This window comes from Cervus elaphus, chromosome 19 (assembly GCF_910594005.1).
Source record: "Cervus elaphus chromosome 19, mCerEla1.1, whole genome shotgun sequence".
Lineage (NCBI taxonomy): Eukaryota > Metazoa > Chordata > Mammalia > Artiodactyla > Cervidae > Cervus > Cervus elaphus.
In genome coordinates, this window is record NC_057833.1 from 80,972,029 (window position 1) to 80,995,936 (window position 23,908).

The 23,908-nt window shown below is 40.1% G+C and overlaps 1 pseudogene; it reads left to right on the top strand.

The window, feature by feature from the left end:
• The first annotated feature begins 22,573 nt into the window (after window positions 1–22,573).
• LOC122675407 lies at window positions 22,574–23,667 on the top strand (annotated as a pseudogene).
• The last annotated feature ends 241 nt before the right edge of the window (window positions 23,668–23,908 follow it).

The window sequence follows — 23,908 nt, forward strand, 5'->3', positions numbered from 1 at the left end:
TATTAAGTAGTTTCTTTCACTTAATGATTTTTAGGCTTAATCCATGTCATAGCGTTTATCAGTAGTCCATTTCTTTTAAATGTTGAAGTAAGTCAGAAAGAGAAAGATAAATACCATATTCTAACACATATATACAGAATCTAGAAAAAAATTATATTGAAGAATTTATTTACAGGGCAACAATGGAGAAAGAGACATAGAGAATGGACTTATGGACATGGGGAGAGGGGAGGAGAGGGTGAGATGTATGGAAAGAATAACATGGAAACTTACATTACCATATGTAAAATAGACAGCCAACAGGAATTTGCTGTATGTCTCAGGAAACTCAAACAGGGGCTCTGTATCAACCTAGAGGGATGGGATGGGGAGGGAGATGGAAGGGAGTTTCAAAAGGGAGGGAATATACGTGTACCTGTGGCTGATTCATCTTGAGGTTTGACTGAAAACATCAAAATTCTGTAAAGCAATTATTCTTAAATTAAAAAAAAAATTTAAAAAAATTTGAATAGTATTTCATTATATGACAGTATCACCTTTTATTTATCCACTCACTAGTTGATGGATATTTATGTTGCTCTCAATATTTAGCTATTTTTCAATAATTTTACTAAGAAAAATCACATCCAAATCTCTGTGTTTTTGTTTCACTTGGGAAGATACTTAAGAATCTACTAAAAATGGAATATGGTAAATTCATAGTTAACTTTTTAAGATACCACCAAGCTGTTTTCCAAAGCAGCTGCATCATTTTACATTCCCGCTAGCAATGCATAAAGGCTAGGTTTCCCCATGTCCTCACCAACATTTGTTACTGTCTGTCTTTATTATTACAGCCATTCTAGAGGGTGTGAGGTAAAAGGTTGATTTCTCTAATGACTAATGATGACTATCTTTTTGTGTGCTATAACCATCAGTATATCTCCTTTGATGAGGTGTCTATTTATATCTATTTTATTAGGTTATTTGTGTTCTTTTTATTGAAGTATTTGAGTTCTTTGTACATTATAAGCCAACATAAATCATGTTAGTCCCAATCTCATGTATCAATAAATTTTGGCAAGACTATACTACCCCAACCTCTGTACACTTCAAGAATACTGAAATCACACCATGTCATTTCTATAGTGATGAACAGATTCAGTAGATTGAAGTGTAAGATATCTGCAAACACCCTATTTTCTCTTTTTTTGTGAGGTCTTATTCCTCCCAGCTGTAATCAGTGAATACAGCCTGCTTTTGAAAAGAAGCCCATTATTAGCTCATTGTGATGATTTTAAAGCATGGCATCAAATTCTTTGACATTCCTCCCATAAAGAGATGTGTTCTATCTCTCCTCCCCTGTATTCTGTGCTGGCTTGTAAGTGCTTTGATGAACAGGGTGCCAGGGAAGTAGTGTGACTTCCAACCCTAGGTTGTAAAAAGTTGTACATATTCTGCCTAACTTGTTGGAATACTTGCTCTTGAAGCCCTATCACATAAAATGTATGTCTATTCTGAGGCTGCTATGTTGTGAGGCGGCCCAAGTCATACGGAGAGGTTGTGTGTAGGCGTTTCAATTGACAGTCTCAACTAAGGCAATACATTATGTGAGTGAAGAAGCTTCCAGATCTTTCCAAGCCTCTAGCCTTTCAGATATTCACAGCTGAGGTCCAATACTTCAAGGAGCATGAAAAAGAGACAGGTCATTCCTGCTGAGCCAAATCCTAATTCCTCACCCACAGAATCTATGGTATAGCAACACGGTGGTTGTTCTGTGTCACTACTTACTCATTCAGTCGTGTTCAACTCTGCAGCTCCATGGACTGTAGCCTGCCAGGGTCTTCTGTCCATGGGATTTCCCAGGTAAGAACACTAGAATAGGTTGTTATTTCCTCCTCCAGGGGATCTTCCTGACCCAGGGGTGAAACCCATGTCTCTTGCATCTCCTGCGTTGGCAGCTGATTCTTTACAACCAGTACCACCTGGGAAGCCTGTGCCACTCCTTGGAATCTTATTATTCATTCACAGCTCCAGTGACTACAAGAGACTGAAGCTCCTCACAAGTACTCAAATAAAATGAAGTTTATAATATTTAAAAATCTTCTCATGAACTTGAAAGACAGTAGAATAACCATTAGAAACTGCAGTCACATTCCACCTCTCAAGAAGATCTCCCTGCTCTCCTCTGCACACCTGCCTCTCTCCACTCTCATGGGAGATAGGATTCCTTGCTCTACTTGTGAGTCATTTATGACCCCATGGATTTTTCACCTTGGCCGCATCTATGTCACCACTCTGCCGCTTTATGTCCCACTGCAAGTCGATGGTCAATTTGATGTCTCAGTCCGGATTCTCAAGTAAGAGGATCTAGAATAGTCTAACTTATTTATTTGAACTAGACCACTGAAGTTATGAGTGAGCCTGTATTGGCTGCTTTGGGTTGAGGTCTGCACTCCTGGTAAGTGGGCATCTCTACTTATAGAGATCTCTACTTGTAGAGAGATGCTCTTTTAGGAACTGTGGGTAAGGAAGAAACTGCAAAATTTGTATATTTCACCAATAACCATATAATATGATGAAGACTATGGGGAAAATATATACAACACTATAAAATGACAAAAGGAGAATGATTAGTTCTGCTGGAGAGGTCAGATAAGCCATCCCAGAGTTGCTGGAATTTGAACTTGGTCTTAAAGGGCAAGTAAGATTTATTAATTTTTTAGGCAAAGGCAATAACTCAGGGCACAGAAGCTGGCATAATGAGGAAATGGCAAGTACTCTCATGAGATTAAGTTGACAGAGAGCTTGGAGATATGAGGTCAGAAAGTTAATATGACATACCTGGAATGTCCCTTTTCATTGTAATCCTACTCAGAGGAGGAGTAATCAGTGTGACAAGTTATACAAGATTTAGATTTATATCTATAACTCTGAAACTAAAGTTTGTATCAGCATAACCTAGAGGCTTTTTAAAAAAGTTTGACAGACCCCTTGCTGAATTTCTAATTTGGTAAGTCCGAGGCAGACTCTGAGAATTTATATTTGTAACAGTTTCCCAGGTGATGCTGGTGCTGTTCCAGGGGCGATGCTTTGACAAACCACTGTTCACTTCAGATGTCCTTTAGGGCTCATGCTAATTTAAGACCAAAATTTAGAACCCACAAATTTCTGTCTGGCTCTGATGTAGACTCACGTTTCTGAAAGACTGAAATTTCCCTCTACTTCCCTCTACATCTACTAGTTGATGAATGGCCAGGATCTGTAAATGTTTTACAACAGAAGGTAAATAGTTGCTATAGTGACTATGTCTTATTGTAGAGATATATTTGTGCAGAACTTAGGACTAGGGTTGAAATGAAATCAATCACTTGATAACTAAAATGAGTAATCACAATGGTCTCTGCCAATCTGGCTGCATTGATGAGGGCATATGAGCGAGAGAGCATGGTTAGTACTGAGAATGTAGAAATGTCACTCCCTGTTTTTCTCCATCAAAGAAACATGTTTGTTCCTTCTTGGTACTCATTATACTCGGTAATTATTTATTTATTTTTGTTTGTTTATTTCTTGGGTACTTGATTATAAGCTCCACCAAGATTGAGATCAAGTGTGCCTCGTTTATAAATTTGTCTCCAACCTCACTGTGATTGAATAAATGAATGTGTGATGTCATATGGCCTTGCTTTCATAGTCTGGTAGATACATGGTTACATTACAACTGATATACAGCTTAATAGCTGAATATTGAATGAGCTGTAGGATACAGTAGAGGGAGAAAGTAATTTTGCCCCAGGGGAGTCAGGGGAGTCAGAGAAGATGTTACTGACAAGAGGATACTTTAGATGGAGGCTGCAGGATAACTAGGAGTTTAGAAAGTAGACAGGAGTATTGTGGGCTGACATTCAAGGCAGAGAAAATTTTGTATGAGAAAGCATGGCTGTATGATAGAATGTGGCATGCAGGAGTAATTGGGGCACAAGTGATGGGAGAAAGGTGACTTCAGATGAGACTGGAAAAGTGTTCTGGGACCAAAGTGTGAAGGTCCTGAGATACCATGCCATGGGTTTGAACCTTGCCCACATTGATAGGAGAGCCAATAGAGGCATGAGAGTGGTGTCATAAGATTGTAAGAATATGATCCTGGTAGTCAGTAGGAGGGTGGAAGGATGTCTAATTGATCTGGATTACAGTCATCCAGGCAAGAAGTGATGAAGTCTCAGGCAAAACTAGAACCCTGGGAGTCAGAAGAAGGGGACAGATTTGGAAGATATTTAGAAACCAAAATCACTGTGGCTCAGACAGTAAAGAATATGCCTGCCAATGCAGGAGACATAAAAGACATGGGTTCAATCCCTGGGTCAAGAAGATCCTCTGGAGAAGGAAATGGCTACTCACTCCAGTATGAATGAGGAGCCTAGTGGGCTACAGTCCATAGAGTCAGACATGACTGAATGACTAACACTAGAGCAGCAAACTATAAAATAAACAACAAAAAAACAGACAAAACCAGAACCCTGGGAATCAAAAGAAAGGGATAGATTTGGAAGATATTTAGAAAGCAAAATCAATAAGATTTGGTAACTGATAGACAATGATGAATTTCTGTGAGGGCAGAGTAAGGATTTATTTTATACAACAGTTATTATGTGCCATGTAAATATTTGTTGAATACTGTTCTAACTACTTTATAGACAATAATGCATTTAGTCTTAGAAACCTTGTGAGGCAGACACTATTGAATATCATTAGCCCAATTTTACAGGGTTTCTCTGGTGGCTCAGTGGTAAAGAATCCACCTGCAATGCAGGAGACTGCCTGCAATGCAAGAGACACAGGTTCAATCCCTGGGTTGGGAAGATGCCCTGGAGAAGAAAATGGCAACCCAGTCCAGTATTCTTGCCCAGAAAATCCTATGGATGAAGGAGTTTGGTGGTCTACAGTCCATGGTGCCACAAGAGTCGAACAAACTTAGCAACTAAATTACCACCAGCCCAGTTTTACAGTTGGGGAAACCTAGGTACAAAGATGTTAGATTAACTTGTGCACCATCACACAATTATGAAGTGTTAGAGAGAGGATTTGAACTTAGTAGCCCTGGCTCCAGGTCCATGCCACTAAACTCTAAATGAACAACCTCACAGCTGCTGTGGCTCCAAGGACTTCAGGGTACTGGGAGCAGTGCAAAGCATACAAAAGGAGTAAATTCAATTCCTGAAATCTTTGAATGATTTTGTTCTTCTTTTGTCTTCCAAACACTAACAATACCCTCTTCTCTTCCCAATATTAATGATTTCAGTGATTTTCTGAATGAAGTCAATAGAGGTGAAAGGAGGAACCATCGGTTCTGAACACATGCCAAAGGGCAGAACAAGAGCCTGATTTCCAGAGCTTCACAATGAATGGGTTCCAGAGAAGTGTTTCTGCATCTGAGGGAAGACCCAGTCATGCTTGTGATGATGGGACTTCTGATAGTGACCAGAGCCTCCAAAGACCATCTTCTCTGCCTGCCAGAAACCTACTAAGCATGTAACAGTGGATTGTTGTTTTCCTGTAATAATAATAATACCAACTTTTCTTTTTTTTTCCTTTTTAATAATAACTTTTCTTAGGACAAGCTTCTTATATGAATTGCAGTGCTGTTGCTCAGTCACACAGTTGTGTCCAACTATTCACAACCCTGTGGACTACAGAACTTCAGGATCCTCTGTCCCTCACCATCACCCAGAGTTTGCCCAAGTTCATGTCCAATGAATCAGTGATGCCATTCAACCATCTCATCCTCTGTCACCCTCTTCTTCTGCCTTCAATCTTTCCCAGCATCAGGGTCTTTTCCAATGAGTAAGCTGTTCACATAGGTGGCCAAAGTATTGGAGCTTCAGCTTCAGCAGCAATCCTTCCAAAGAGTATTCAGGGTTGATTTCCTTTAAGATTAACCAGTTTGATCTCTTTGCTTTCCAACAGACTCTCAAGAGTCCTCCAGCACCACAGTGAGAAAACAACAATTCTTTAGTGGTCTAGCCTCTTTATTGTCCAGTTGTCACATCTGTACATGGCCACTAGAAAGACAAGAGCCTTGACTACACTGACTTTTGTCAGCAAATAGGTGTCTTTGCTTTTTAACACACTGTCTAGGTTTGTCATAGCTTTCCTACCAAGAAGCAATCATCTTCTAATTTCACGGCTGCAGTCACCATCCACAGTGATCTTAGAGCCCAAGAAGAGGAAATCTGTCACTACTTCCACCTTTTCCTCTACTATTTGCCATGAACTGATGGGACCAGATGCCATGATCTTAGTTTTTTTAACATTGGGTTTTAAGCCATTGTTTTCACTCTGCTCCTTCACCCTCATCAAGAAGCTCTTTAGTTCCTCTTCACTTTCTGCCATTTGAGTGGTATCATCTGCATATCTGAACTTGTTGATATTTCTCCCGGCAATCTTGATTCCAGCTTGTAAATCATCCAACTCAGCATTCCACATGATGTGCTCTGTGTGTAAATTAAATAAACATAGTGACAATAAACAGCCTTGTCATACTCCTTTCTCAATCCTGAATCAGTCAGTTATTCCATACAGGGTTCTAACTGTTGCTTCTTGAGATGCATATATATTTCTCAGGAGACAGGTAAGATGGTCTGGTATTCCCATCACTTTAAGAGTTTTCCGCAGTTTGTTATGATCCACACTGTCAAAGGCTATAATGTAGTCAATGAAACAGAGGTAGATGTTTTTCTGGAATCCCTTTGCTTTCTCTATGATCCAGTGAATGCTGGCAATTTGATCTCTGGATCCTCTGCCCTTTTCTAAACCCAGCTTGAACATCAGGAACTTCTCAGTTCATGTAATACTGAGGCCCAGCTTGGAGGATTTTGAGCATAACCTTACTAGCATGAGAGATGAGTGCAACAGTCTTTAGTATTGCCCTTCTTGGGAACTGGGATGAGGATTGACCTTTCCCAGTCCTGTGGGTACTGCTGGGTTTTCCAAATTTGCTGATATATTAACTGCAGCACTTTAATCGCATCATCTTTCAGGATTTTAAATAACTCTGCTGGAATTCCATCGCCTCCACCAGCTTCACTGGCAGCAGTGCTTCCTAAGGTCCACTTGACTTCACACTCCAGGTTGTCTAGCTCTGAATGAGCTAGACTACACCATTGTGGTTATCTGAATCATTAAGATCTTTTTAGTCCTGTTCTTCCATGTATTCTTTCCATCTCTTCTTAATCTCTTCTGCTTCTATTATGTCTTTACTATTTCTGTCCTTTGTTGTGACCATCTTTGGATGAAATGTTCCTTTGATACTTTCAGTTTTCTTGAAGAAATCTCTAGTCTTACCCTGTTTGTTGTTTTCCTCTATTTCTTCACACTGTTCATTGAAGAAGGCCTTGTCTCTCCTTGCTACTCTCTGGAACTCTATTTAGTTGCATGTACCTTTCACTTTGTCTCTTGTTTTTCACTTCTCTTCTTTCCTCAACTATTTGTAAAGCCTTTTTAGACAACCACTCTGCATTCTTGCATTTCTTTTTCTTGGGGATGGTTTGGTATTCTGCCTCCTATACAATAATTATGGACCTCTGCCCATATTCTTCAGACACTCTGTTTACTAGATCAAATCCCTTGAATCTATTCATCACCTCCACTGTATATTTATAAGGCTTTTGATTTAAGTCATACCTGACTTGCCTAGAGGTTTTCCACGCTTCCTCTAGCTTAAGCCTGAATTTTGCTGTGAGGATCTGATGACCTAAGCCATAGTCAGCGTCAGGTCTTGTTTTTCCTAACTGTATACAGCTTCTCTGGTCTCAGCAGCAAAGAATATAATCAATCTGATTTCAATACTGGCCATTTGGTAGTGTCCATGTGTAAAGCCATCTCTTGTGTTCTTGAAAAAGAGTGTTTGATGATAAGTATGTTCTCTTGGCAGAATTCTTTTAGCCCTTGCACTGCTTTCTTTTGTACTCCAAAGCCAAACTTGCCTGTTACTCCAGGTATCTCTTGACTTCCTACTTTGGCATTTCAATCCCCTATGATGAATAAGACATCGTTTTTGGAGTTAGTTCTAGAAGGCCTTCTAGGTCTTTATAGAACTGATCAACTTCAGCTTCTTTGGCATTGATGGTTGGGTCATAGACTTGGATTACTGTAATGTTGAATGGTTTGCCTTGAAAATGAACCGAGATCATTCTGTCATTTTTAAGGTTGTATCCAAGTACTACATTTCAGACTTTTTGTTGATTATGAGGGCTACTCCATTTGTTCTATGAGATTCTTGCCCACAGTAGCAGATATAATGGTCATCTGAATTAAATTCACCCATATTCATCCATTTTAGTTGAGTGAGTCCTAAGATGTCAATGTTTACACTTGCCATCTGCTGCTTAACCACTTCCAATTTACCTTGATTCATGGATCTAAGATTCCAGGATCCTACACAATACTGTTCTGTGTAGCATCAGATTTTACTTTCATCACCAGACACATCCACAACAGAGGGTCATTTCTCTTTTGGCCCAGCTGCTTCATTCTTTCTGGAGCTATTAGTAGTTGTCCTCCACTCTTCCCCAATAGCATATTCGACACCTTTAGACCTGAGGGGCTCATCTTTCAGTGTCAAATCTTTTTGCCTTTTTATACAGTTCATGGGGTTCTCACAGCTAGTATACTGGAGTGATTTGCCATGCCCTCCACCAGTAGATCACATTTTGTCAGAAATTTCCACTATGACCTGTCCATCTTGGGTGGCCCTACATGGCATGGCCCATAGCTTCATTGAGTTACACAAGCCCCTTTGCCTTGACAAGGCAGTGATCCATGAGGGAAAAATGCAGTGTGGCTCTTCAATAAATCTAGAAGCTAAACCAAATGGATGTGAAGTCAGCTTTCAAATCCACACACTATTGGGATGGAAAAGACAACTTTTTAAGGAATAATCTAAAAAATGACTTTTCCAGTCTTTCATCCATATAATTTCCTTAAAATCTGGCCTAATTTTTCTAAACAAGGAGGAGGGGATGTGGCCCTGACCCAGTGAGTTTGAAGCAGTGCCACCAGGAAGTACAAGAGTTAAGGAAAATAGTTTTGAGATGTACTTGAGTAGCAGTAAGTAGGTGATTATTGGAGAAATGTTTGAGCCCTCACTGTGTGCCTTCAGTGTACTATTCCACTGATGGAATCTGAATCTTAGTGCAGTCTCTGTTCTGTGATATGGGCAAACTTTTGTAGTAAGTCTGTGAATAGAAGTTATTTACTAGCACTTCCAAGGACTACTAAGAGGATCACTGCTTGTGTTGGGTGATTGTAAATGGAAATCCCTAGTTGTCTTATATTAACACAAATATGAATGCATTAGCTAAAAATTACAATTTGTTAACAAGAGTACAACATTTGGCAAGTGTGGTTGATGTACATGTGAGGAGTTGAGCAGCAGCTACAATGTCCTTTCTGTAGCCTGGAGTCATTATAATCTCTGTTCTATTGTAGAGGGCTGACAACTTGTAAAACCTAAATTTACTGATATCATTGCACAACTAAGTGCACACACACATATTGCCAGGGGATGATAAATATTTCACTCATATTTTAAAAATACCTGCTAATTTTCATGCTCAACATAATTGAGAAATGACATTTTTCTGTGTAAAATTTGTTTTGTGATGGAGGGCTATTGCCTTAGTGTCAATTTTTTTCTTATGTGAATGTCAGAGGCAATACCTGAAGTTAAGAAAGGAAAAATAAATATTAATTTTTAAAATTGTAATGTGATATAAAGAATGTAAAATTTATCATTTAAACCATTTTAAATATACATCTTGGCAATATTGAGCATGCTGACATTGCCGTGCCACCATGATGACCATCCATCTCCAGAACTTTAATTTTCTAACATATAAACAGCAATAACCATATCATATGTATTATTCATTATATTCAAAGGGCCCTCAGGATAGACTGCACTCCCCAGGCTCCTTGTGCTGTAGGAGGCCTCACCATCCTGGAATTCTGTTATAGAGTTAGGCAGGTTGTAAATTTGAATGAATGAAGACATGAATAAATTCTTATCAAACTCTCCATCCCGTCTCTTCTGGGAAAATGTGAATGATGCCTATTGTTCAATTCTATTTGGTCCCAATGAACAGCTTCTTAGTATTTGAACTCTTTAGTGCTGTGATATAAACTTCAGTTGTAGTGCTGGAGTATGTAGGACTCAGTTACCTACCAAGGACCTTCAACTTAGAGTCTCAGAGTAACGATGCATGTTTGTTTACATACTCCCCTTTGTCTGTGGTCCATATGAATAGAAATGTCAAAAATATGAAGAGACTGTATTTCTTCTCTGTCTGTCCTGGAGGTTTTGCTATTTTTATTAGACTTGGCCCAGCCTCATTTCTTAGTAACTCAGGGTTTTTAAATTGGTCATCTGCATTCCTGTTAGAAGTAGTTCAGCTTACCCACTTCCAGATGAGTAAGGACATAAGAATTCAATGAGAATAATAATCATCATATCATATTATGAACACTTACCATGTGTCAGACTCTGTGACATGTGTCTTGGATGTGCTATTTCAAATAATCTCCCAAATCACCCTCTAAGACAAGGGTAAGGTTTCCATGTACAACTTCTGAGCTTCCGTCTATACATACATGCCTTCTCATTTAATCCTTAAAGTCATTTTGTAATATACTTCATTTCACTAATGAAGAAACTGAGGTTCAAAGAGGTTAGAAATCCTTGCCAGTTACTTAACTCTAAGCGATAAAGCTGGAATTCAAATTCAGGCCTGTCTGACTTCTAAGTCTATTATTTCTCTCAACCCTCTTTAGATTTCCTCTTCAAGTCATCTGATTTTGATTCCTGCTTGTACAGCTGATCTTTTGCAAGCTAGTTTTTGTTGTTGTTGTCTTTACACATCTTGGCACTTTCTTGCTATCCATTAATCATGAAGATGGTGAATCAGATATTCAGAGTTGAATCTTTCGGGAGAAACCAAAGAGATAATTTGCTTCTGGGAGAAACAGTCTTATCAAGGCTTATGGATAGTTTAACCCTGTAATTACAAAAGGTTTTACATCAGGACCAGGGACTGGCCAAATGGACTCAAACATATAAATTGATCTTCATTAACAAGGCTATGGTTTTTCCAGTTGTCATGTATGGATGTGAGAGTTGGACTGTGAAGAAAGCTGAGCGCTGAAAATTTGATGCTTTTGAACTATGGTGTTGGAGAAGACTCTTGAGAGTCCCTTGGACTGCAAGGAGATCCAACCAGTCCATCCTGAAGGAGATAAGTCCTCGGTGTTCATTGGAAGGACTGATGCTGGAGCCGAAACTCCAATACTTTGGCCACTTCATGCAAAGAGTTGACTCATTGGAAAAGACCCTGATGCTGGGAGGGATTGGGGACAGGAGGAGAAGGGGACGACAGAGGATGAGATGGCTGGATGGCATCACAGACTCAATGGACATGAGTTTGAATAAACTCCGGGAGTTGGTGATGGACAGGGAGGCCTGGCGTGCTACGATTCATGGGGTTGCAAACAGTCGGACACGACTGAGCGACTGAACTGAACTGAACACCATTTGAGAAGAGATGGGGGATGCTGACAGTGAGGAAGAACACCTCAAGTTCTCCCTGAAGTATTCTTTCATCTTAAATGAACAGAAGGAGATCAGATATGGCATAGCTGCAGTTGTTTTATCACGTTAAGAAATCAATATTAACTTTTAGCAACTAGTTTTTGCAATGGTTTATATTTTGGGTTTTAAGAGACTTTACCAAAATAATTCCATAGTCCTGTCCTTTTCTTGCCCGCCCCCCCCCCCGCCCCATTTTCATTGTTGAAAAATTGTAAAAACATAGAAGAGCAAAAGAAGAAATGAAAAATGACCCTTGGTTGGCCTCTTTGCTTGATGTCACAGGAGAAAAGACCTTTAACTTGGCATTCCGCTATAAAATGTTCTGCAGGTTAAACTTCTCCCTCTGGTTTAAGTGTAGCATATAGATTTCCAAAAATTCAATCCAAGAATGAACTCATGTTGTATAAAAGAATTAATGTACCTGTTAATAGACCTCTTATAGCTTGCAACTAGGTCTATTCTGTTTTTCTATATCTTAAGGATAACTGATCACAGAAAAATTAGTAAGCCTCTTGTTGAAATTTTATTTGTATTTGCAAAACACACATTTACCTCCTTGATAGAACAGAGAGACCTCTATGGCATGTTTTCAATTATTTACAGGGCTGAAAAAAGTGCATCTTAGAGAGAATGAGATAGCATTCATAAAGCGCCCAACACAGAGTCTTGTATCTAGAAGGTTCTCAGTGCATATCAAATGCTGATAATATGTACATCTCATTTAAATGTTGCTTATGCTGCTCGTGAATTTTCTCTTCTGTTGTTGTGACTAAAAAGACTGAAGTAGGAATCACAGCTCATCCCTCCCTCTATTCATTGCATGTTCTTTGTGCTGCCTTGCAGGGCTCCTGAGGGCAGAAAGCACATGCATTTTTAACAGTAGATTAAGAGGGAGTGCTTTAATAAGGGGACAACTGTTAAACTGTAAGGATCATTCAAGAAGTAAATTTACAAAAGTAATTTAAAGTGTATTGCTCATGTGGTTCTGTCTGCCTGAAGGCCATTTGTGAATATTTCAGGTGACTCTGACCAGATATTCCATTGCACTGTAATCTGGACAGGTAAAAATAAAAATTATTTTTGTTCATTTCTCTGTTCCCAGAGCATAAAACAGGGCTTGGCATGGTGTGCACACAATAATTTATTCTACCCCTCTTTCCATTTTCTTACTTTATGAATGGACTCAACACCACAGTCATCTTTGATTTCATTTTTTCCTTCACACCTGTCTTAGTCCATGTGCGGTTAGCTTATAAGCAGTGGAAGTTTATGTCTGACAGTTCTGGAGGCTGGGAATACCAGTATTAAAGCACTGGCAGATTTGATGTTTAGTGAGAGCCTGATTCCTGGTTCAAGACAATCATCATTTCACTGGTGGTAGAAAGGTCAAGGGAGTTCTCTGAGGTCCTTTTTCAAAGGGCACTGATCCTATTCATGAGTGTTCTAGCCTCTTGACCTAATCACTTCCCGAATTTCCCACTTCTAAGTACCATCACATTGGGGATTAAGTTTCCACATATGAATTTTGGGGGACATAAATAATCTATATCAACCCTATACCCAGTTTGCTATTATGTCTATCAGTTCTGCCAGTTCTGTGCTTGGATAGTCATTCCCTCATTTCTAGTATCACTGGCTGAGAATAAATATACTCATCTGGTTGATAATGTGGAATTCCTTTTCAGGGTTGGGGGTATGGGGATATCCAGGGAAAGAGTGGGAGAGATATAAGACAGCAAGTCCTTTGGAGCCAGCTCTTACTCATTGGTATCTCTTGCACAAAGGAAAGGAGCCCATGGCTCTCAGAAATTTTTGTGAAATCATAGGCAAGATTATGACATACTATCTTGATCCCCAAAGTAAGTATCACGGAACTCCAGTTCTGTGAGGTACAGTAGGTATTTTTTGAAGAGCAGGAGTCAAAAATAAGTTTGGGAAGTTTGGGTTTAGATGATGTTAAACCAAAGATTTCTTATTGTTTTTAATTTGCTTACATTGGATTGTGAAACAGTAAAGGGGAGTGATGGAGCACATACTTTCCAGAATTATTTGACAATACAGCCCTCTCTCCCCAGACTTGGTTGGGAAAACCTGGCAGGAAGACAGCATGGAGTTTTCAAGGCATCAAAATACAGGAGAACAAGATGGAGGAGGAGTAGGTGGATGTGGAGTACATCGCTCTCTGCAGACACATCAGGAATACACCTCAGACCCAGAATTACTTACATAACACCAGTTGAGAGCAGGCAGGAGTACCTGACCACTGGGAAAGAATATATAGAACCATCCAAAACTTGGTAGGATGAAGGAAGTAGGGGGAAAAGAGTTAGTAGCACTGGACCTGCCCTCAGTGGGTAGGAGAACTGAAGCAGGGGTCCAATCCCCACATCAGGGCAATTGTTTAGAACAGAGGAGAAGCATTTGAGGCTGAGAGTGAAGCAGCTGATTTGTGACAGCCTAAATGGAATGAGAATCACACAGACAATCCTTGTCACAGCCCTATGTATCCCAGACAGGGACACAGGTTCCCTAGAATGCACAGCGGCTGGGAACTGGAGCATAGGGATTGTGGAGCAATCCCAGGGCGAGGTCTGCTCTTGACTATGGGGGCACAGCCCAAGGGAAAGTAAGAAGGGATATCATGGTGGGAAATATCTGTGGAGGAAAATCAGGCAGCATGGAGGCAAGGCAATATCGCTGAATCATGCGTAGGGGGTGGAGCCATCACCATAGCCTCTCTCTCTCCACACGCTAGCACCAGCAGCTGAACAATAGAGAGGCTGGCCCTTCAAGTACCTGACATGCCTGAACAGCAGAGTAGGACCCCAGCCAAGGGGCCCCTTTAAGTGCCTGATGCGCCAAACAAGAGAAGGACCCCAGCCAGTGGAGCCCTTTTAGTGCCTGATGCTCTCAACATCAGAGCAGGACCCCAGCGGGGTGGCGGTGGTGGGTGGCGCCTTTATGTGCCTGATGTGCTGAACAATACAGAAGGACCCCAGACAGGGGAGTCTTCTAAATGCCTGAATGGGTGGAGCAATGGAGAGGACCAGTCAAAGAGGCCTTCTGATTGCCAGTTGCCTGAAGCTAGAAAAAGATTGACAGGGCCATAGCTCCCGTGGCTGAGGCAGTCTGTGTCGCTGGACACTTGGTGCCTCCAGAGTACCCCCCCACCCCCCACCCCAAACAGCTGCATCACTTTCGTGCTCAATTCTCACTGGGGCAGAGCTGCCACAGGCTACAAAAAGCCTTAATAGTACCACATCTCCTGTGATAAGAGCCGCCGGCGCTCCTGTGTTAGTAGGCCTTGCCAGGGTCCCTGTGGGCAATTGCGCCAACTCCATGCGTGATCCCCACTGGAACAGAGCTTCCAGAGGCTAGAAAAAGTCTTTTGTATGTGCACACGGGGTCGTTTCAGACACGTCCAACTCTTTGTGATCCTGTGGACTGTGGCCTGCCAGGCTTCTCTGTCTGGGGGATTCTTCAGGCAAGAATACTAGAGTAGGTTGTCATACCCTTCTAGAGCACCATATTTCCTGCTGCCCTAGCCACAGGCTCCCCTAAGTACCCTGTGCTGCCAGGGAGCTTTTGACCTGGGCAGTGTGGCTAAGGAAGAGGACCCAAAACCTTCCCACCAGCTGTATAAGCTGCAGATTAAATCTGCACAATCAACTAGGCAGACTCTGTGTCTGTGGAATATATAAAAAGACAATGAGAATTCTCACAAAAGAAAATGCACTAATTCTGACACTTTAGACCTTGTAGGCAAGAACACACAGGAATAGGACCAGATTAGAGTCTAAGCTGCCCCCAGAGCAGGTCCAGAGACCAGCCCAGTGTTGGAGGGCATTGTAGGGAGAAGAGGTGGACTGCGACTCCCAACGAGGGAAAGAATGCTAACAGCAGAGACTCAAGAAAAACATTTATTTTTCTTATATTTTGACTTGTTCTGTAGTTGCTTCTGGATTTTTTCTTTCTTTTTTCCCCACCTTTTCCCCCTTCCTTCCCCCGTTGTTGTAGTTGTCAATTTTATTAGTACTATTACATCTATTTAAGACTTTGGGAATATTTTTTTCAATCACAGTTTTTATTTCTACTATATACTTCTGACTCTACATTGACCTTTTGCTGTTCTGTGGGGTTTTTTTCCTTTTCTTTCTTTTTTATTTCTTTCTCTTTTTTTTAAATTTTAATTTCTAAAACATTATTTTTTCTATATTTATTTCTTTGTTTATTTTTCTGACTGTTCTTTTTCTATTGCAGTTAACGTTTAATATATATAAATCTTCGCCTACTTCTATTTAACTTTGATTTTCTATTCTTTATTTTTCTCACCATATTTGTTAGTTTTGTTTTTGTTGCTTTATTCCCCAGTTGGCATCGTCTTTAGTTTTGTTTTCCAGTTTGTGCTTTAGGTAGTTTTTCTCTTAACTGGTGGATATCATTTTTGGTTTCCTTTGTTTTCCAGGTTAATCCATTGTATTTCATTTTTTATTTTTTTGGACTGTTTTGGTTTTGCTTATGGGTGTATATGTGTCTGTGTATATTGAATTATTTTAGTTATTATTTGCCTGATTTTGTAATTGCCATTTGTCTGCGGTGCATCTTCTGTTTCTCATTTTTGTGTATTTGTTTCAGTCTCATTTGATGCCATAATAAACCACTTGTGGAATCTCCATTCCCAGCCAAAGATCAAGCCCTGAGCTTTTGGAGTGGGAGTGCTGACTCCAAGACCCTAGACTACCAGAGAACTCCTAATCCTAGGGAGTGTCAAATAGAACTCCCACAAAGGCAACCACTTGCAAACAAGATCCAGCATCACCCAACTGCCAGTAGCATCCTGTGCGGGACACCTCATCCAAACAAAACAAAAATACAAACCCAATCATCTGCAGGAGGATTACCACCTGACTCAGCCCTGACAGTCAGAGGAAGAAAAAAATTCATCTCTTCCTACCAGAACACAAGCACAAGGCACACCCTATATGAAGCTTACACAAACCACTGGACCAAACTTATGAGGACAGAAACCAAAATGAAGAAATAATTCAACCTCAAAGCCTGGGAAAAGGGGACCTCAAATATAATAAGCTAGAAGAAAACAATAAAAAGGCAGAGGAATACTGTGCAAGTGAAGGAACAACCTAGACACACACAAGTCCAAGTAAATGAAGAGGAAATAGGCAAGATACCAGAAAAAGAAATCGGAATAATGATAGTAAAGTTGGCCCAAAATCTTGAAAATAGAATGGAGAAAATGCAATAATCAATTCACAAAGACCTAGAAGAAATAAAGAATAAACATACAGAGACAAACAACAAAATTGCTGAAATTAAAAATACTCTAGAGAGAATCAGTAACAGAATATCTGAGGCAGAAGAATGGATAAGTGAGATGGATGATGAAATGGTGGAAATAACTTCTGAAAAGCTGAATAAAAAGAATGGAAAGAACTAAGAATAACCTCAAACACCTCTATGATAATAGTAAATGCACCAGCATTCGAATTATAGGGGTCCCAGAAGAAGAAGAGAAAAATAAAGGGCATGAGAAAATTATTGAAGAGATTATAGTTGAAATTTTTCCCAATATGGGAAAGGAAAGAGTCAATCAAGTCCGAGAAGTGCAAAGAGTCTCACACAGGATAAACCCAAGGAGAAATACACCAAGACACATACTAACAAATACTAAACATAAAAAAAAAGAATATTAAAAGCAGCAAGGAAAGGCAACAAGTAACATACAAGAGAAACCCCATACATTTAATGGCTAATCTCTCAGCAGAAACTCTGCAGACCAGAAGAGAATGGCACGATATATTTAAAGTACTGAAAGGGAAAAATCTAAGACCAAGATTACTCTACCTGACAAGCATCTCATTCAAAATTGATGGAGAAATCAAAAGCTTTACAGACAAGCAAAAGTTAAGAGAATTTACTACCACTAAACCAGCTTTACAACAAATGTTAAATGGGCTTATATAGTCAAGAAATGCAAGAGAAAAAAAAAAGATCTACAAAATCAAACCCCAAACAACTAAGAAAATGGCAGTAGGAACATATATATCAATAATTACTTTAAATGTAAAGGGATTAAATGTGCCAGCCAAAAAACACAGACTGGCTGAATGGATTAAAAAAAAACAAGACCCATATATATGCTGTCTACAAGAAAACCACTTCAGACCTAAAGATACATATAGACTGAAACTGAGAGGATGGAAGAATATATTCCATGCAAATGGAAAGCAAAAGAAAGCTGGAGTAACAGTCCTCATATCAGACAAAATAGACCTTAAAGTAAAGACTATTACAAGAAATAAGGAAGGACACACATAATGATCAAAGGATCAGTCCAAGAGGAAGATATAGCAATTGTAAACATCTATGCACCCAACATAGGAGCATCTCAGTACATAAGATAGACACAGACATAAAAGGAGAAATTAACAGTAACACGATAATAGTAGGAGACTTTAACACCCCACTCATACCAATGGACAGATCATCAAAACAGAAAATTAATAAGGAAACACAAGTTTTAAATGATGCATTAGATGAGATGGATCTCCTTGATATCTTCAGGACATTCCATTCAAATGCAGAAGAATACACCTTCTTCTCAAGTGCACATGGAACATTCTCTAGGATAGATCACATCTTGTGTCACAAATCAAACATCAGTAAATTTAAGAAAATTGAAATCATGTCAAGCATCTTCTCTGAGCAGAGTAATCGTTTTAGAGTATAAATATTTATGTTTAGAATAAATATATTACTACCCAAAAATATTTTCCTTATGGTTTTTTCTAATGTGAGACTCTGTGTACTCCATTTAAGAATATAAATTAAGAGACTTTATTTATTCTTTAAAATTTTTATTGGAATATAGTTGATTTACAACATAGTGTTAGTTTCAAATATACAGCAAAATTAAACATTTATGCATATCTCCACTCTATTTTAGATTCTTTTCCCATATAGGCCACTACAGAGTATTGAGTAATTTCCAGGAGGTTCCTGTTAGTTATCTATTTTATGTATAGTAGTGGGCATACATCAGTCCCAATCTCCCAGTTTATCCCTCCACTCTTTACACCTGGTAACCATAAATTAGTTTTCCACATCTGTAACTCAATTCCTGTTTCGTTAAATAAGCTCATTTGTACCCTTTTTTATTTTACATTCTACATACAAATGCTATAATATGATATTTATCTTGCTCTGTCTGACTTACTTCACTCAGTGATGATTTCTAAGTCTATCCATGATGCTGTCAATAACATTAAATCATTCCTTTTTATGCCTAAGTAATATTCCATTGTATATACATACCCCATCTTCTTATCCATTCCTCTGTTGATACACATTTGGTTACTTCCAAGTTCAGGCTATTGTAAATAGTACTGCAATGAACATCTGGATACATGTATCTTTTTGAATTATGATTTTCTCTGGATATATGACTAGGAGTGGGATTTCTGAATTATATGTTCAGTTCAGTTCAGTTCAGTCACTCAGTCGTGTCCAACTCTTTGCATCCCCATGAACCAGGCCTCCCTGTCCATCACCAACTCCTAGAGTCCACCCAAACCTATGTCCATTGAGTCAGTGATGCCATCCAACCATGTCATCCTCTGTCGTCCCCTTCCCCTCCTGCCCTCAATCTTTCCCAGCATCAGGGTCTTTTCAAATGAGTCAGCTCTCGGCATCAGGTAGCCAAAGTATTGGAATTTCAGCTTCAACATCAGTCCTACCAATGAATACCCAGGACTGATCTTCAGGATGGACTGGTTGGGTCTCCTTGCAGTCCAAAGGGCTCTCAAGAGTCTTCTCCAACACCACAGTTCAAAAGCATCAATTCTTCGGTGCTCAGCTTTTCTTTATAGTTCAACTCTCACATCCATACATGACCATTGGAAAAACCATAGCCTTGACTAGATGTACCTTTGTTGGCAAAGTAATGTCTCTGCTTTTTATTATGCTATCTAGTTTGGTCATAACTTTCCTTCCAAGGAGTAAGCGTCTTTTAATTTCATGGCTGCAGTCACCATCTGCAGCGATTTTGGAGCCCAGAAAAATAAAGTCTGACACTGTTCCCACTGTTTCCCCATCTATTTGCCATGAAGTGATGGGACCAGATGCCACGATCTTAGTTTTTTGAATGTTGAGCTTTAAGCCAACTTTTTCACTCTCCTCTTTCACTTTCATCAAGAGGCTTTTTAGTTCCTCTTCACTTTCTGCCATAAGGTTGGTGTCATCTGCATATCTGAGGTTACTAATATTTCTCCTGGCAATCTTGATTCCAGCTTGTGCTTCCTCCAACCCAGCGTTTCTCATTATGTACTCTGAATTTAACTTAAATAAGCAGGGTGACAATATACAGCTTTGACATACTCCTTTTCCTATTTGGAACCAGTCTGTTATTCCATGTCCAGTTCTAACTGTTGCTTCCTGACCTGCATACAGGTTTCTCAAGAGGCAGGTCAGGTGGCCTGGGATTCCCATCTCTTTCAGAATTTTCCACAGTTTATTGTGATCCACACAGTCAAAGGCTTTGGCATAGTCAATAAAGCAGAAATAGATGTTTTTCTGGAACTCTCTTGCTTTTTCAATGATCCAGCGGATGTTGTCAGTTTTATCTCTTGTTCCTCTGCCATTTCTAAAACCAGCTTGAACATCTGAGTGAAGTTCACGGTTCACGTATTGCTGAAGGCTGGCTTGGAGAATTTTGAGCATCACTTTACTAGTGTGTGAGCTGAGTGCAATTGTGCAGTAGTTTGAGCATTTTTTCTCATTGCCTTTCTTTAGTATTGGAATGAAAACTGACCTTTTCCAGTCCTGTGACTACTGCTGAGTTTTCCAAATTTGTTGGCATATTGAGTGTAGCACTTTCACAGCATCATCTTCCAGGATTTGAAATAGCTCAACTGGAATTCCATCACCTCCACTAGCTTTGTTCGTAGTGACGCTTCCTAAGGGCGACTTGACTTCACATTCCAGGATGTCTGGCTCTAGCTGAATGATCACACCATCGTGATTATCTGGGTTGTGAAGATCTTTTTTGTGCAGTTCTGTGTATTCTTGCCACCTCTTCTTAAAATCTTCTGCTTCTGTTAGGTCCATACCATTTCTGTCCTTATTGAGCCCATCTTTGCATGAAATGTTCTCTTGGTATCTTGGTTCCCTCTTCCAACAATACAAGAGAAGACTCTACACATGGACATCACCAGATGGTCAGCACCAAAATCAGATTGATTATATTCTTTGCAGCCAAAGATGGAGAAGTTCTATACAGTCAGCAAAAACAAGACTGGGAGCTGACTGTGGCTCATATCATGAATGCCTTATTGCCAAATTCAGACTGAAACTGAAAAAAGTGTAGAAAACCACTACATCATTCAGGTATGACCTAAATCAAATCCTTTATGACTATACAGTGGGAGTGAGAAATAGATTTAAGGGACTAGATCTGATAGACAGAGTGCCTGATGAACTATGGATGGAGGTTCATGACATTGTACAGGAGATAGGAATCAAGACTATCCCCAAGAAAAAGAAAGGCAAAAAAGCAAAAATGGCTTTCTGAGAAGGCCTTACAAATATCTGTGAAAAGAAGGGAAGTGAAAAGCAAATGAGAAAAGGAAAGATAGACCCATTCGAATGCAGAGTTCCAAAGAATATCAAGGAGAGATAAGAAAGCCTTCCTCAGTGATCAATGCAAAGAAATAGAGGAAAACAATAGAATGGAAAAGACTAGAGATCTCTTCAAGATAATTAGAGAGTCATATATTAGCTCTATTTTTTTTTTTTTTAAGGAAACTCCATACTGTTTTCCACAGTGGCTATACCAATTTATATTCCCACCAACAGTGTAGGAGGGCCTCCTTTTCTTCATGCCCTCTCCAGTATTTATTGTTTGTAGCTTTTCTGATGATGCCATTCTGACCTGTTTGAGGTGATACCCCATTGTTGATTTGCATTTCTCTAATAATTAGTGCATGCATGAGTGCTAAGTCACTTTAGTTGTTTCTGACTCTTCGCAACCTCTGGACTCTAGCCCACCAGGCTCCTCTGTCCATGGGATTAACCAAGCAATAATATTAGAGTAGTTTGTCATTTCCTTTTCCAGGAGATCTTCCCAACCCAAGGATCGAACATGCATCTTTTACATGACCTGAATTGGCAGACATGTTCTTTAACACTAGTGCCACCTGGGAAGTCCTAGTAATTAGTGACCTAAATCAAATATCTTACAGTTATACAGTGGAAGTGATAAATAGATTCAAGGGATTAGATCTGATAGAGAGTGCCTGAAGATCTATGGACAGAGGTTTATAACATTGCACAGCAGGCGGTGATCAAAACCATTCCAAAGAAAAAGAAAAGCAAAAAAGCAAAATGGTTGTCTGAGAAGGCCTTACAAATAGCTGAGAAAACAAGAGAAGTGAAAGGCAAAGGAAAAAAGAAAAGATATACCCATCTGAATGCAGAGTTCTAAAGAATAGCAAGGAGAGATAAGAAAGCCTTCCTAAGTGAACAATGCAAAGAAATACATGAAAACAATAGAATGGGAAAGACTAGAGATCTCTTCAAGAAAATTAGAGATACCAAGGGAACATTTCATGAAAAAGGTAGGCACAATAAAAGACAGAAACAATAGGGACCTAACAGAAGCAGAAGATATTAAGAAGAGGTGGCAAAAATACACAGAAGAACTATAGGAAGAAAGATCTTGGGGGCCTGAACAGCATGGTGATTGGCTCCTGGAGGGCGGAGCTGTGGTCCAGTGGCTCAGCACAGTCGGTTTGAGAGCTCTCCACAGCCAGGTTTCCTCAGCCCTGTTGTCTTCCGCTGCTGGCACTGGTCTGTGCCGCTGGAGCCCGGACGCACCTCCACACTCCTCGCTGCTCCACCCCCGTGGCCGCCGCTCCCCTTGCCAATGGCACACACACCATGACGAAGGAAGACAAGAAGTTCTTCAACCAGAGCCTGGCCGAGTGGAAGCTTTTCATCTACAACCGGATCACCAAGAGCTGGGGTTTGATCTTGCTCTTCCAACTAGTTTGTTATGGGTTCCTGGCTGCATTCTTTTCCTTCACAATGTGGACCATGCTTCAGACTCTGGACGATGAGGTTCTAAAATACCATGACCAGATTCCTAGTCCAGGACTTACGGTTTTTCCAAAACCAGTGTTGGCATTGAATTTTTCATTCAGCCTTTCTGATTCAGAATCCTGTCAAGGGTACATTGATGACCTTAAGAAACTTCTAAAGCCATATGGCTTAGAAGAACAGAAGAATCTCACAGATTGGAACCTTTTTTGAGCAGAAGGTTCCAGAATACACAGCATGTCAGTTTCCTCTTGACTTATTTGAAGCATGCAGTGGTGTGGATGATCCCACGTTTGGGTGCTGCTGCTGCTGCTACTAAGTCGTTTCAGTCGTGTCCAACTCTGTGCGACCCCATAGAGCCCACCAGGCTCCCCCGTCCCTGGGATTCTACAGGCAAGAACACTGGAGTTGGTTGCCATTTCCTTCTCCATTCCGTGAAAGTGAAAAGTGAAAGTGAAGTCGCTCAATCGTGTCTGACTCTTAGCGACCCCGTGGACTGCAGCCTACCAGGCTCCTCCATCCATGGGATTTTCTAGCAAGAGTACTGGAGTGGCGTGCCATTGCTTTCTCTCCCCACGTTTGGCTACCAAGCAGGAAACGCTTGTGTTCTTATGAAAATTAACAGAACAATTGGGTTAAAGCTTCAAGGAGAACCAAGGATAGAATGTATTGCAAAGAGTGCAAGCACAGCAGTTCTATCAACTTATCCTCCCAATGGAAAGATAGATTTAAAATATTTTCCATATTATGGAAAAAAACTGCATGGGAGCTACCTGCAGCCACTAGTTGCCATTCAGCTCAGCTTTGGTAGTGATGCTGACATAAAAGAAGCAATGGTTGAGTGCAAGATTGATGGATCACCCAACCTAAAAACCCAGAATGACCATGACAAGTTTTTAGGACGAGTTACATTCAAGATCACCATGCATGCATAGTAGCAGTTAGTATGTCTCCACGGAGTAAACGTTGTGTTGTCTGTCTTCATTTTGTATCAGCCAAACCTGCCATTCCAGAATTACGAGACCACCTTGGAGAAATGTGAAGTGGGACATGACATTGGGGTAACATAATGTGCTTCCAGATGATAGTGGTTCATGGCCTTCCAAGTAACTGTGTGTTGCCTCTGTTGCCTTTTGAACCATGTACTGTCACCAGATAGCAAATGCGAACACCTGA